The sequence below is a fragment of the Urocitellus parryii genome, chromosome X (assembly GCF_045843805.1).
Source record: "Urocitellus parryii isolate mUroPar1 chromosome X, mUroPar1.hap1, whole genome shotgun sequence".
Taxonomy (NCBI): Eukaryota; Metazoa; Chordata; class Mammalia; order Rodentia; family Sciuridae; genus Urocitellus; species Urocitellus parryii.
The window spans coordinates 104,952,356-104,963,226 of NC_135547.1; positions in this window are offsets into that span (position 1 = coordinate 104,952,356).

Here is a 10,871-nt window from a genome sequence, read left to right on the forward strand (position 1 = left end):
ATATCATAGAGTATAAACATCATATAGAGAACCTGAAAGTGGTTTTATTGGAAGGGAGGTTAGTAGATTTTAGTGAAGGGAGAAAAGGTATAGGCTGGGTAAACCTTCCCAAATCTCTCTACTTTTGGGTGTGTACCATACTCCACACTCTTTTGACAAAAATAATTCTGAGTGTTTTTTTTTTTATTTGAGCTTCTGATTTTTAAAATCATTATAAACAAAAATGTGATTAGTAAATTTACAAGTATGCTTCTTCCAATTGTGATGACAACTTTGAGTGAGGAATGTATTAATATGTAGTCTAAAACATGAACTGAGTCATGTTTTTCCATCCAATACATTATAACACATACAAAGTAAGGAATAACTTAAACTCTTTGAAAATGATGACTTTTAATAGGGAGATGACAAGAAAAATGACTGATTAATTATAATACAGACATCTAAGGCTTTGTATATGGTTTATTTTAAAATTTTTGTTCTTAATTATACATGACAGTAGAGTATAATTTGACTTATTTATACAAACATGAAGTACATCTTATTCTAATTAGGATTCCAGTCTTGTGTTTGTACATGATGTAGAGATTCACTATGGTGTATTCATATATATACATAGGAAAATTATGTCAGAATCATTCCACTGTCTTTCCTATTCCTGTCCCCTCTCCCTTCCCTTCATTCCCATTTGTCTAAGCCAATGAACTTCTATTCTTCCCTTCCTTGTTGTGGATTGGTATCCACATACCAGACAGAACATTCAACCTTTGATTTTTTTAGGATTGGCTTATTTTGCTTAGCATGATAGTCTCCAGTTCCATCCATTTACTGGCAAATGCCACAATTTCATTCTCCTTTAAGGCTAAGTAATATTACATTGTGTGTGTGTGTGTGTGTGTGTGTGTGTGTGTGTATCACATTCTTTATCCAATCATCTGTTGAAAGGCACCTATGTTGGTTCCATAGCTTAGCTATTGTGAATTAAGCTGCTGAATTAAGCTTCTGTTTACAGAAACATTGATATGGCTGTGTCACTATAGTAGGCTGATTTTAAGTCCTTTGGGTATATTCTGAAGAGTGTGATAACTGGGTCAAATGCTGTTTCCATTCCAAGTTTTCTGAAGAATCTTTACACTGCTTTCCAGAGTGGTAGCGCTAATTTGCAGTCCCACCAGCAATGTATGAGTATACCTTTTCCCGGACATCCTTGCCAATATTTATTGTTACTTGTATTCTTTTAAATGCTATTCTGACTGGAGTGACATAGAATCTCTGTGTAGTTTTGATTTGCATTTCACAAATTGCTAGAGATGTTGAATGTTCTTTCATATATTTTGTTAACCATTTGTATTTATTTTGTCAGTCATCTGTTCAGTTCCTTTGCCCATTTATTAATTAGATTTTTTTACATTAAGTTCTTTGAGTTCTTTGAATATCCTGGAGATTAATGTTCAGAAGTACAGGTGACAAAGATTTTCTTCCATTCTGTAGGCTCTCTTTTTAAGCTTTTGATTGTATCCTTTGCTGTGAAGATTTGTAGTTTGATGCCATCCTATTTATTGTTTCTTTATTTACTTTTTGTGCTTTAGGAATCTTGTTGAAGGAAGTTGGTTCCTAAGCTGACATGATGGAGTGTTGGGCCTATCTTTTCTTCTAGTAGATTAGGGTCTCTGGTCTAATGCCTAGGTCCTTGATCTACTTTGAGTTGAGTTTTGTGCAGGGTAAGAGGTAAGGAGTAATTTCATTATGCTAGGTGTGGTTTCTTTTTGAAAAAAAAAATTACTTCATAAGTTGAGAAATAGGTAATTGACACAATACTAGTATAAATTGTAGACATTATAAAATCAAATTTCATCAGTTTCTAGTAACAAAGCAATATATGAAGAGATTAGCCAACTCTCCTATTTTAGGTCCTTATGCAAACCAAAATCCTCTTGCTATTTATCACTTATTAGGAACCAAAAATAGCCACAGATGTTGCTTTGAGGAGCAGGATGCCAGGAAGTACTGTTTTAAAGAACTTATTATACACTTCAGTGGAATAGAAAATCATTTCTGTAGAGTCATTAATACCCCTCACTGAATTTAAACCATGATTCTTGAAAGAAAAAGCTGCTACAACCTCATAATTTTGTTGTCATTCTTGTTCTTATCAACTACCAATACTTTCAACAATAATCTATTGGGAATATTTATATGCTGTGCTCTTAGGTATTATGGCAACAAAAAGCCCAGTGGAGTTTTAAGTTGAGATAGAAAAGCAAAGTTATAGATACATAAAAGGGCATACAATTGGAAAGGTATAGTGAAAAAATACCTAAAAACATTTATAGTAAATAAAAATATTGTGGAATAATATGAAAGTTTATGGACTAGAGTTGTGACTCAGTGGTAGAGTGCTTGCCTCCCACTGGTGAGGTCCTGAATTCGATCCTTAGCATTACATAAAAAAACAACAGCAACACACAATGGAATATTACTCAACAATAAAAGAGAATAAAATCATGGTATTTACAGGTAAATGGATGGAGTTAGAGAAGATAATGCTAAATGAAGTTAGCCAATCCCAAACACCAGATGCCAAATGTTTTCTCTGATATAAGGAGGCTGATTCATAGTGGAATAGGGAGGGAGAGTATGGGAGGAAGAGAGGAACTCTAGATAAGGCAGAGGGGTGGGAGGGAAAGGAAGGGGGCATGGGGTTAGAAATGATGGTGGAATGTGATGAACATTATTAGCCAAAGTATTTGTGTGAAGACATGAATTTGTGTGAATATACTTTATATACAACCAGAGAGATGAAAAATTGTGCTCTATATGTGCAATAAGAATTGTAGTGCATTCTGCTGTCATATATAAATAAAAAAATAATTAAAAAATATATAACATACAAGGATTTTTAAAACCAAACATTGTTTACACTGTAAAAAAAAACAAATAAAATAAGGGCTGTGCTGTGGCTCAGTGGTAGAGCACTTGTCTAGCACGTGTAAGGCCCTGGGTTTGATCCTCAGCACCATATATAAATAAATAACATATACATATAAAAAACAAATAAAATAAAGCTTAAATTCTTTTTAAAAAAATAATATGAATGTTTGTGTATTAATAGTAAAATATTTAGAATAAAATATTTAGCATTGTAAAAAGTATAAGTGGCTCTACAAATATTACTTTGTGTTCAGATACCTAAAAAATCATAAGTATTTTTGTTCTGTGTTGAATTGGGAAGAATTAAGAAAGTAAAATTGTAAAAAATTCTTGATTTTCTCTGTATTATTGTTTGCTTTTGATCAAAATCTTATTAAAAAAGATTGGTTAGGGCTAGGTTTGTGGCTCAGTGTTAGAGCACTTGCCTAGCATGTGTCAGACACTTGGTTTAATCCCCAACACCACATTAAAAAATAAAAAAAAACAATAAAATAAACGTCAAAAAATGATTGGTTATTGTAATGTTTCTTTATATTTAAAGAAATATGATTGACTCAAGGTTTTGGCTGGCTAATAACCAGCCTTGACCTTGACCAAAACACACAAATTGTTAGGCAGTGTTTTATGTATATATTGAATTCCTTATCCTATTCAAAGTAAAAATGTGTATAATTAATGAATAGTTGATTATAAATATTTATAAATTATATGTATGCCTCATAAACTAGTAAAGAATTTCAGGTTTATAGTAATCTTTTGTTTGCATAGTTTTGATGTTTTTATAAAGTTAAAAAGAGGAAAATTAATCTAAATATTAAAATTTCACATATTTCCATAAATTTAAATACTTTTACTGCTGATATTTCTAGTTAAGTTGCTAACATAAATGCTAAATATGTAATTTAAAAATACCTAGTACACTCATTTTACTCATCAAATGTTATAGTTGATATTGTATTTCTTGTTTACTTCAAGGACCTACAGTTACTTATAACTTGAGTAGTCATCAGCTACACTGCCCACAAGATGTTATAATCAAATGCAGATTTGGGTTGTAACATCTTTTTTTAGTTGTGTGCATTTAAAAAGCACTGTAATCTAATCAACCATTAAAAGATATTAAAACAAGATAGAGATTTCCAGTTGCAACAAGTTGATATAGACTGGTTTTCTCTTGCTCATCTCAGCTAAGAACTAAAATAACCATAGAAATAAAATAAAAGGCAATCAAAAGATAAATTTTTAAGGTCTTTAGAAGACAACAAACTGGTTTGAGACCCCAGGAATAGAAGAAAACAAACAGTAGTGGGTCATTTTCCAGCCTACATCCAACAGAAAAAGATAACCCAGAACTGGCATTTTCCCATCTCCAAACCTAGTAACAGAAGGCAGCCTAGCCAGGTTCATTTCTCCATGAATTGAATAGGATTCCTTCTGACACTCCAGAAGAACCAGTAAAACTAGCAAGGTATAATTCATGGGACTTCTGCTAATAATAAGTAGACAGGTGAAGAGTTTCTTTTTTTCCCTGAGGCCTAAGACATCTGTGCTGTACTAAAAGATAAGAAGTCAGCAGGCAGCTGTGGTTAAAGGACCTCAGCTATAGCAAGCTACTGAGTCTAGGAAATTTCTATGTGTCTGCAGTCCTAAGACACCCTTATCCACTCCAGAAAGTACTCTCTAGCTAGAGATATAGGCTTAGTGGATTTCTCCATTGTAGACAGTCTAGACCAAGGAACCTCTTTGTTCCTATGATTCAGAAGCTTCTCTGTCCTACAAAGAGATACAGGGGAAGCTACAGAGCACTCATAAAAGGATGCCCTGACAAACTCATATAGGAAACACACTGTCTCCCCAGTAGACAGGGATCTTGCCACAAGTGTACTGGTTAGGGAAGCTTCTTTATCATAGCATGGCTGATACCCCTTATCGCACAAGGAGAAACCAGGACAGACAGGCAGAATTGAGAAGATAAAGTCAAAATTTCTGTCCCAGAAAATTTTTGGTCTTACAGATCTTGGTCTGACCTCTTCTATCCAGAGATGCTTGGTAACCACAGGACACTATTAGGTCTATTTGTCACAAGTAGTATCTATCCAGGGAAGTCAGTTTAACCTTAGGAACCAGAGAATTTTTGCTCTCCCTCCTGGAGATATACAATCAGTTTAAGAGTACAAGTTCTAACACAACAATAATCTCATCCCAAGCAGTTTTGCATCCATAGGTCTGGGATACTTCTTTTCACCTAGAGGTACACCATCCTGGGGAACTCCTTCTACACCCTCAGGCAATGTCATCAGAAATTGTTGAGAATGCCGTTTTTTACCAGCTGAAACAGCATAGGCCACAATACCACCACAAATGTTCTAAAATAAACATTTTACAGAGCAGGTACATGTCATTACTTTCTAAATGATGAGGCATAAAAAACAATTTACATAGCATTTACATTGTATTAGGTATTATAAGTAATTTAGAGATGATTTAAATTGTACAGGAGAATGTACATAGGTTATATGCAGATACTACATCATTTTATATAAGGAACTTGAACATCTGTATATTTTGGTATCCATGGAATATCTAGGAACCAATACCAGATGATGCCAAAGGAGGAGTATAAGTGAATTTAGTAAAGTCTAATAGTACAAGATCAATATGCAAGGATCAATGCATTTTTATAGAGTGACAAGGAACAAGTATAAACCAAGCTTTTAAAATTCAATGTTATTTATAATGTATCGAGGTAAAATTAAATACTTATGTACAAAACTAACAAAATATGCATATGTCTGTATGATGAAAGTTTCTAAGTGCTATTGAAATAAATTGAGACCTAGATACATGAAGAGACATTGTGTTTATGAATTGGAAAAAAAATCACCATTTTAAAGATGTAAATTCTCCCTTAATTGATTAATATTTTAGCATAAATTTTATCAAAATCCTGGCAATGTTTTAAAATATACAATCTTGTTTGAAAGTTTATGAATGGTCAAAGACCTACAATAATCAAAATTTTGAAAAAAAAAATCAGTAAGTCGGAACCATCACTCTCACGGATGTTAGGGTTCATTATGTAGTCACAGTAATCAAGACAGTGTGATACTGATGGTGTACAAACACATATGTCAGTGGAATGAAATAGAGAACCCAAAGTAGATCCATAAATGTGCACATTTATTTATTACAACTTTATTAAAGTATAATTTTTAAAAACTTGCACGTTTAATATATATAAATTGATGGGTGTGGGCACACGAACCCATAATCACAATCAAAGTAATAAATATAACAGTTGCCTCCACAAGTTTCTCTGTGTTGCTGTTGTTTTCAATAAAGACAAAATATAGTGGACAAAGGATAGCCTTTCTTAGTCTTTTGAATTATATATAACACCAGGATACACCCTGAAGTAATCACAAAAGCATGGAATAATTAATTCCAATTCAGTCCCTGGCCCTTCCTCCCTTCTCTACTCCCTTCCCTCTATTCCACATATCGCGTTTCAATCTATTTGCAGATTTTTTAAATTAGTGTTCTGTGAATACATCTGACAAATAAATGGGATTGTAGAAATTAGACATTCATAGGAAATAAATGAACACTTACTAAACATCATAGAGTCTCAAATGTAAACATAAAAATATAAAAATACAACAAATAGAACACGTTTTTTGATCTAAAACTAGGCAGTGTTCTTAGACTTACAGCCAAAACATCTGTAAAATAACACATTGATTAACTGGACCTCATAAAAATTTCACGTTGTTGCTCCACAAAAGATGAAAGGGAAGGAGCAGGGGATTAGCAAGGATGGTGGAATGTGATGGACATCATTATCCAAAGTACATGTATGAAGACACGAATTGGTGTCAAAATACTTTATATACAACCAGAGATATGAAAAATTGTGCTGTATATGTGTAATAAGAATTGTAATGCATTCCGCTCTCATTCATTTTTTAAAAAATCAATAAAAAATAAAATTAAAAAAGACGAAGTATAGTATATAGACAAGAATAAAAAATGTGTAAACCACATATATGACCAAGGACCAGTATCTAGAATATATAAAGAACTTTCAAAACTTGATATTAAGAGAACATTCTATCCACAGAATACAAAAAGGACTCACACAGGTATTTCACTAATAAAGATATACAAATGGCATATAAGTGCTTTGAAAGATATTAAACATTAATAATTATCAGTGAAATTAAAATTAAAGCCAAAATAAAATATTACACACCAGTCAAAATGGCCAAAATAATTATAAAAATATCTGCCAAATGCTGGTGAGATAGCAAAGAGACTGGATCTCACATGTTTCTTGTGTGAACATAAAATGGTATGTCCACTCTGAAAAACAGTTTGGCTCTTCATTTTAAAACTAAGACTAGACTTATAACATGACTCTTCAGTTGCACCTTTAGTCATCCTAAATGAATGAAAACTTATTTTCATGGCAGCCTTATTCAAAATAGCCAAACATGGGAAACTATCCACACGTACTTGAATAGGTGAATAGTTGAAAAAAAAAAAAAATACAGGTGCATTCATGCCATGAATTACTATCCAGCAACATAAAGGGATGAACGATAGATGCCTGCCACACCTCATATAGACTTTGTGAAATTTATGCTAAGTGAAAACAAAACAAAATCTCAAACAGATGTATACTACATGTTTTCATTTATATAACATTTGTGAAGTAGCATAATTATAGAGATGGCAAATAAATGAGTTTACCAGCTTGTGAAACCCTTCATCTTGAGGGCCCAGAAGTTGAATTCACAGATGCAACACTGAATGTGTCCTGTGCTGGGGTGAGGCTAAGCATGGAAAAATGCCCTGGAAGCAAAATAAACTTAAGCAAGACTGGTTTCTCTCATGACTGTTCAGCTTGAAATGCCCAACACTTATAAACACATCATGAAAGAGAATTTGTAGAGAATGCATTTCTCACAGTGGTGTATGCTTGTATGTTCTCATTAGAACAGATAACCTCAAGTTCCTAGGAAACTGCTGAAACTGCTTTGCATCTGGTCTCTCTCAATAACAGGGCAGGGACCTTGCAAATGGAATTTTTTAGGTTGAGGTAAGATTCACATAACCTAAAATGAACCCTTTTTTTAAGATGCTTTTTTATGTAACTTCAATTATTTATTTTTATGTGATGCTGAGGATTGAACCCAGTGCCTCACACATGCTAGGAGAGTGCTCTACCACTGAGCCACAAGTCCAGGCCCCTAAGATAAACCTTTTTGAAATGTACATTTTAGTGGCATTTAGTACATTCATGATATTGTGAAACCACACCAGTATTTTAATCCAAAATATTTTCATCATCCAAGAGGAAACCCTGTACTCATTAAGCAGTCATTAAACAGTCAGTCCATTTGGAAAAGCCAAAGTTATAAGGGCTTAAAGTGTGCAGATAACTAGTTAATGATAGATCTGGAATTTAAATCCAGTCTGATTCTCGAATATGGCATACTATTAAACATTCCTAATTTTTAATATTTCATATGAGAAAAGATTTTAGAAGTGTTTATTCTTTAGTATGCATATAAAAATAACACTAGACTGTACCATAAGGTGATTCAACTGGATAACTTGCACACAATCTTAAGTATAATATATATAGCCTGAATTTTATATTCAACACAGGATAGGAAACTCTCCATTGCTCAGAAAACAAAGCAAAACACAACAAAAACAAATAACAAAACCTGTTCCAAGGCTATCATGTAGAAGAGTACAAATCTGTGGTGAGTCAAGGCTATGTAAATTGGGCTCTGTGGTTAATCTAATTCATTTCCCTGTGAGGAGCCAGCATGCTGCCTAGGTCTCTGGCTCAGTGCTGGCTTCCTTGCTAAGAAAGCAATAGTCATAGAATTCTTGTTATGGATATTTTAATTTTTTTCAAAAGCCCTTAAGTCTTTCTGGAGGAGGGAGGTGTATGCATGTCACGGGATCTTTAATGGCAGATTTCATTGATGGTATTTTATGCACACAGTTTCAATCTAGTAAGTCCCAAGTTTTGTTATTGTTGTTTTATTTTCTTTTTGCTTTTCTATACTATAGATTGAACCCAGGTGTGTTGTACCATGGAGCTACACCCCTAGCACTTTTATTCTTTTTTGGGGGGGTGGGGGGGCAGAGTCTCCTTAAGTTACTAAAGCTAGCCTTGAATTTGTGATCCTCCTGCTTCAGCCTCCTGATGAGCTAGGAATATAGATATGTACCACCGTACCCATCTATAAGCCATAAGTTTTGATGATTAACACTAAAAATTCCTTGTAAAGATTGATTTCAATATTTAGATAATTATGAAGAAATAATTGATTTTAAAAATCTCAAATCCTGAAACCTTATTTGAACTAGAATTTGAACATGAAGTTCTCCATTTTTATCTCCCTGAAGGAATAGTTTTCTGTACTTCATCTTATCCTAAAAATTAATAACAAATTAAACTTACTAAAATCCTATTTTTCTCACCTCATATTTTTCTCATAAATTTCCAAAATATGTCTTATATGTATATACTCTAGATCAGACTCAGACTACCTGAACATTCAAGTGACCTTGGACCTCATTTCATTTCTCAGTTTTCTACGTTTTCAGCATAGCCCTTTTAAAGCTATCAAGTTAGTGCTGGTACTTAATATTAGTATAATATATAAAGTACAATGAAAAGAATATTTAGTTAAGAAATATTAGCTGGGTGTGATGTTGCATGCCTATAATCACAGCAACTCAGGAGGCTCAGGAAAGAGGATTATAAGTGTGAGGCCACCCTCTGAAACTTAGGGAAGCCATAAGCAACTTTCTAAGAACCTGTCTCAAAATTTTAAACACTGATGGGGATGTGGCTTAGTATAAAGTGCCCCTGGGTTCAATCCTCTATACCAAAAAATAAAAAGAAAAAAGAAAACAAAAGAAATATGAATAACAAAATTTGCTAGGATTTACCAACGAACTATCCATGTGACTTTGAAGTAATTAAATAAACCCAGAGCTTCCCTTTTTCTTACAGTTTTATTGTGGTAAAGTTGAAGAATAAAATTCACCTATTAGCAGTATGCAATTCGATCAGTTTTGACATGTATGTAACAAGTACAATCAACATAAAAAGCATTTCCATTATTTTTTAATTTGAAATTATGCAGACTATGCTTCCTGCATGACTTATTATATTAGAAATCAATCACCTTAAGATATAAAGAACCCCACTACCACATGTCAACTGCTTCAAAATAAAAGAATACAAAACAAAACTAAAATATACTAATCAGACATCCTACTCCTCAAAACTCTGATCTATGAAAAACAACTGGCTTCAAAAATGCTAGAAATGAGAAAAAAACAAATATGATATGTATGAATGTCCATCTATCATTAAGGTCACAATTGAACATAGAAAAGAAAAAAGGAAGGAGAAAATTAGAAAAATCTTGATGAAAAGTTATTTTTTTTCTGTTGAAGTTCAAAGATTCTCAGCTTCTCTTCTCAGCAGTTTTAGGTGGGGTTGTCTGGAATGTGATGCTCCACCCTCTGGATTGCAGGAATGAGAGAGGTAATCTCATAGATGGAATTCTTTAGGTTTAGGTGGGCTCTAGGCTCTTTGCTGAATGCCAGTTGATCTGGAGATTTTAAATCAGCATACCTTCTGGGCCCAGTATTTTCCAGTACATACTGGAAGACTGTATCCAAGGGCTCTCCCCTGCATTCCACTCTGTAGTGGAGGAGCCAAGTTTTAGTCCCCTACATCACCTGTGGCCCTTACATTTCTTACTCTTGGGTTCAGTGTCCAAACTCAATCTCTCCCACCCTCTTCCCTTCTGATTTCCCAGCCAGATATGTCTCTCCCAGCTGGTCCTTCAGGCAGTCAAATTGAGGGGGAAGGATAGAGCCATGTGGGTTTCCACAAGCAG